Source organism: Triticum dicoccoides, chromosome 7B (assembly GCF_002162155.2).
Source record: "Triticum dicoccoides isolate Atlit2015 ecotype Zavitan chromosome 7B, WEW_v2.0, whole genome shotgun sequence".
In the NCBI taxonomy this organism is placed as follows: Eukaryota; Viridiplantae; Streptophyta; class Magnoliopsida; order Poales; family Poaceae; genus Triticum; species Triticum dicoccoides.
The window spans coordinates 699556929-699562903 of NC_041393.1; the positions used below are offsets into that span (position 1 = coordinate 699556929).

General features: G+C 43.8%; 1 long non-coding RNA gene across 1 annotated transcript; it reads left to right on the forward strand.

The window, feature by feature from the left end:
* Window positions 1-214: 214 nt before the first annotated feature.
* LOC119336481 lies at window positions 215-2609 on the forward strand. The gene is made up of 3 exons (XR_005162556.1): window positions 215-328; window positions 798-887; window positions 2275-2609. It is a non-coding gene; the product is annotated as an uncharacterized LOC119336481 (long non-coding RNA).
* Window positions 2610-5975: the final 3366 nt, after the last annotated feature.

The following is a 5975-nucleotide window of genomic DNA, read 5'->3' on the forward strand; positions in this document are numbered from 1 at the left end:
ACCAGGTATGCCGTACAGCAGCAGGTCAGATCACGTCGTACGTTTTCCTAATTTCATCGTTACTATCACACAAAGAAGGTAGCCGACGAGTGCGATGTGTTTTCATGTTGCGATCCATCCATCCCTCTCGCTGAGATACTGGGCCTGGCCCAATGCATGGACGGCATGACCAATGCTGCCGAGGCCTTAGGTAGCGCACAACGCCCTGGTCTCCTTTTGTTCCGTCGTGGATACCCATCGCCCGCCGCCAACGCCAAACTTCAGGATCCAATCAGCGCACAACGCCAAAGTACCGCTATGACGGCGGCGAGAGATGAGGAGCACACAGGTACGCTGGTCTTCAGGCCCTTGTAAGGATCGCTTCGCTCTTGTGGGATTGTATGGATTTTCAGATTTATCCCCTTCCTTGCTCTCGATGAATAGTCACCATGAGCCGGATTTAAGTTTGGCATCCAAAAATTAGGGTCGTGATGTTACTGCTTAATTTAGAGAAATTATGAGTAGGGGATGATGCCTACTGTAGCAGGATTAACCACTAAGTTACGTCAAATTCTGTACGATACTTCTCGATCAATTTATGGTTTTGTAGTGATTCTGCAAAACCACTTTTCTCAAAAACATTCAGATGGTTCCTTCCTTTTAGAAAAAAAATTCAACATATACCTTCAGGATCAAAGTTGATAGAAAATAACGTCTTTTGGATCTGGAGATGATATCTAGTAATATACTGCATCTTCTGCTCCTCAGTTCTGTCATATAGTTTATGGCATTCAACTCATTATCCGTGTTATCCCTAGAGCTTATAAGATGGTTCGAATGCTTCAAGAAGAATTTCTTTTATCAAGGACATGTATAAGGAGGCACTGGATGTCTGAATGATGGCCAAGGTATGCTGCCTGATGTGATAGTTATTGTCATACTGTAAGAAGCATGAACATCTTTTAAATAGCTATATAGTGGGTGTGAGGTTCGTAAATTTGCAAGGGAGCTTAAATAGTTAGGTAACTTTAAAAATTATTGAATGAGATTTATACTGATAACATAGTAAACATAATTGCATCTACCAATGTGAGAGGTAAATTTTAAGGTAAAATACAAATTATTTGATTTTGGATGCATTTTACTATACTGTTAATTAATAATATTTCACATATACATATACTGAATATTATTGTGACGTTTATATTGAGGCCCCCCTGATTCTAGTCTCGCCCCGGGCCCCATAAATCTCAGGACCGGCCCTGTTAGAACGGTCCTTGGTCGCGGACACCGGAGGAAGGCGGTCTCTTCGCTTATAATGCTAGTCTGTTGGGAGGTTTGGAAAGAGAGAAACGCGAGCGTGTTCCAGAAGAAATCCTTAATGCCTACCACGGTGCTAGAGGGCATCAAGGTGGAGGCCAGAAATTGGGTTTTGGCCGTGGCTAAACACTTGGGATCCTTGATGCCGCGAGAGTAGTCATTTTTTGTTTTCGCATTTGTTGAGGAGTACTGACCCTCATTAAGACTTTGTTTTATACTCCTTCTTTATTAATGGGATGAGGCAAAGCTTTTGCCTCCGTTTCAAGAAAAAAAACTTGTGCGCCCAAATCTTGTCCGGCAAGTATGCAAATTTATAAAATTAAATTTCTATGCTTCTAGTGCATGATGGCATCAAATCGTTGCTCCTGTCAGGCATGCTTCCTACTTTGATTTCTCGTATATGCTTCTATCATAATTATTCTTGCTACGACCATTGCGAAAATGTGATATGGCTCGTACTACCATTGGATCCGATTTTGTTATGTCTTCGTGTAGTGGGATCACCAACTCATTAGTGAATATCTGCGAATTTGGCATAAACAAGACACAAATATGCTTCCTATTAAGACAAATTGTGTTGAGATATCACTCATTTCATGCTTCCTACTAATGGCCTTCCAAAAATAATACTACATATGCTTCTTCAGTTTAGATAGTTTGCTTCCATAGTTCAACCAATTTTGGTGATTTTTGTATAATAACGTGACAAACATGCTTCCCCATGTTGGCACTCTTAATTAATTTCCATGTTTATTTTTCTATGCTTCAAACTAAGATGAGTTAAGATAACACATTTTCATGCTTCATACTGATGTCATTTCCTCATTGACGCTGTGTGCTTAACCGGTTAAATTCTTATCTCTCATACCAGTTAAATTTGTATCTCTCATGCTAGTTATTTTTACACTGATCTTATGTTATCAATTGTTTTGAAGATTCCCATATATTATCTTTGCTAATGTCTAACATTTATAGATGTCAGTCCACCAGTGATGAAGCAATTCATAGATGTTTCAGTTGGTGTTATCCCGGTGGGCGTGTTTCCATGGTCTTGCTAGTTTGTCATGTACGTCCTCAGCATCGTCGCCGAGGTGTGCTTTGATGGTTCCACTCTTCCTTGTGCCATAATCGTCAAGGTGGACCACCAGGCATGAAGATCGTGAAAAAACCCTTGGACCATTTGTATTGTGTAGGTGGGGTTCGAAGCAACTTCTCTAGAAGCAAATTTGAAAATAGTTGAAGCAAATTGTATTTTCTTTGGAAGCATGTTCTATTTTTTTATGCATTGTATGATGGAAATAGTTTTTTATTTTGTTGGAGTCACAATTGTCGATACATTCAAAAAAAAATCTCTAGTCGCGTGAAACATATTTTTTTTTCCTACTCAAACAATACACTGGACCCGACTTCTAACTACAAGACTAAAACAGTCTCAAAGAACTGTAACAAAACCGAAGCAATCTCCAGTTTCCATGCAACAAACTATAATCGTATGGAAACAATTTGATCGAGACAACACGGAAGCAATTTGATCGAAAGAAATTTAGAAAAAATAAGTCCAAAACAATAAAGATTAAGCTTCGGAAGCAAATTAAACTGAAGCTTCAGAAGCAAGGACCGTCACGGTTGAAAACAACGTAGGAAGCAAAGAAAAATAATCCTTATACGATTAAAAACTTCGTACGATCCAAATAATTTTTTGGAATCAACGATCCGTTTGGAAGCAATTTTTAGGAAGCAAGGGTCCTCATGTTGGAAATTACGTAACAAAATATCTTTAAATAATTATGCCTTGATTTCAGCGCGAAATTGTTAGGAAAGAAATTAATTGCAATTACTGTCAAATCTGCATGCAAATTGACTTACACGGGAGAGTTAGCTGCTGGATCGGACGATGTGCATGCTTCCTTCCAGCGGCCACCGACTAGTCTGATGCCTAGTAGCTCCCGGTGAACAATGTTGATTCACACTTGAAAAGAAATGTAGCCAGTCTTAAATCAGCGAAACTGACACCTTGTAATTATAAGCTACACATTTTTTATCTGTAGAAAGAAAAACCCATCATATTTATCTTGCTCCAGGAGTGCGCATCTTTAACAACTTTTTTCTGCCCCGGAAACGTAAAACCCTGGACACAAACGATCAGTCACAAATATGTACTCCCTCCGCCTCAAAATTCCTGTCTTGGATTTGTCTAGATATGGATGTACCTAATACTAAAACATGACTTCATACATTCGTATTTAGACAAATTTAAGACAAGAATTTTTGGACGGAGGAAGTACAGTTAAGTGATAAGAAATACGCTTGCACAAAGTTGATGAGATGTCAAGAGCTATGAGAAAGTGCTAACTCATGTGTTGGCGCGAGATTGCATACCGAACAACAAAGATCAAACATTCAGCCTATAGAAGAAAAGGTTCGTCATGTGCTATCAGCAAACATGAAAGCATATGTGCTACTACGGACCATCCAAATGACATGTCATGTTCTACTAGCAACACTAATAAGTAATAATACTACAAATGCAAAACAAAACGGCCTGCACATTCAGTTCAGACATTCCCTGTTGCGGAGAGTGGGGGCTCTTCATCTTCTTCTTGCATCTCAAGATACGGAATTGGAATTCTGCTCTCTTGGAGGCGATGCGACGATGTGGAGCGACGGCTGGCGGCCGTGGTATTTGAGCATAAATTTAGGCGTGGAGGTGACACCAGCCACAACGCGCAGACGACGCGGCAGCGACCGATGTCCCTGGGCGGCAACCGGATGAGCATCCTGTCGATGATCTCCTCGGGAAGGTGCTCGAGCAGGGCCGCGCCTCTCTTTCCCGGCATGGTGCTCGTTAAAGTCTGGTCAGCTAAAAAGAAGAGGCACACTTTAGTAAAATGATTTTTTTAAACGGAGGCAAAAAATTTACCTCATCTATTAAATGAGAGGAGAATAGAGTTTAAGTCGGTTACAGTATCCCACCCCACACGGCATGGCAATTACTCGCTTAATACAATTTTCCCTAGTTTCTTAGCACCGGCAGTAACCCAGAGGCTAGCCTCATCAGTAACTATTTTGAGGAGGATCGGGGGCGGCGCGCTCTTGTGCCAGAAGATCCTAGCATTCCGCTCGTTCCATATAGTCGACGACACTAGCATGGTGAGGGAGGCCATAGCTCTCCTATTAGGATTTGTCATGTCGGTTCTCCTATCCCACCAATCGAAGAGCGACTCATGAAGATGCCAAACGGTGGTGTCCATGTGCACAAGCCCATATCTTGCAATGACCATGTTCCAAAGCCTGATGGTGAAATGGCATTTGACGAAGAGGTGGATGCTTGTTTCTTGTTCTCTTTTGCAGAGAGGGCATAGGGCACAATTTGGCCAACCTCGGCGCTCCAAGCGATCGGCGGTCCAAATCCGGCCTTGCAAGGCTAGCCATGCGAAGAACTTAACCTTTGGGGACGCTCAAACCTTCCAAACCATGAAATCCATGGGGGAGAGAGTCAAACCGAGGAACTGCGCTTTGTAGGTGGTGGCCGCCGAGTAAATCCCGTCCAAGGAGTGCTTCCAAACAATGTCATCTTCGGCAAACTCGTCAAGATGGAAATCATGAACAAGCATCCAAAGTGTGAAGAATTCACGAACGTGGTTTCCGGTGATGACGGTGTCTCGCTTGATCTTTAGCATCCAGTCGTTCCCAGTCAGAGCCTCACGCACTTTCCCGGATTTTCTCCTCGAGGCCTCAAAGATTAGTGGGGCAATATCCTTGGGCTTCCGACCAAGCAACCAAGGAAGCAGCTTCCCTAACGTACTGCACATGCGGTTGGGGCCACTGACATGCGGGCCTGATTCCCGGCGGGCCCACCTGTCAGTGGCCAAACGGTACCCTGCCGCACGGCAGAGGATCCGCGTGCAGCAACCAAGGGGAGTCCCAAAAAGGTGTTTTTGCACCATTGCCCAAGATGATCGTCGTGGAGGCATAGAAGAAATCATGGTCCTCCACAGTCCATGGGTTTCCCAAACCCACCCATAGTTTGCTCGGCTCTTTTCATTCAAGCCAAAGCCATCTCAATGGCAAGGCGCGGGCAAACTTGTCGGTGTTGAGAACTCCTAGGCCACAGACCACCTCCCAGTTGACTTTACACTTTGCACCAGTTGTCTTGTCCGATCCCGACCAAAGGAAGGCCTTCTCAATCTTGTTTAGGTTGTACAGAGTCCCTTGCGGGGCGGACAATAAGGGGTGTGATGGAGTAAACGGATTGGGAGGTGATGACTGATCTGACAAGCGCCGTGTGACCAATGATGGTAATGTTTTGGCCCTCCCAAGTAACCAATTTACCGGCCGTTTTATCCTCAAGATACTGGAAGTCAGCTTTCCGTAGACAGGTTGATGCTGCACGTCGGCCAACAATGTCGACCGTGTAACACACGAGGTAATAGACAGGTTGACGCTGCACGTCGGCCAACAATGTCGGCCGTGTAACACACGAGGTAATAGACAGGTTGACGCTGCACGTCGGCCAACAATGTCGGCCGTGTAACACACGAGGTAGTAGACAGGTTGACGCTGCACGTCGGCCAACAATGTCGGCCGTGTAACACACGAGGTAATAGACAGGTTGACGCTGCACGTCGGCCAACAATGTCGGCCGTGTAACACACAAGGTAATAGACAGGTTGACG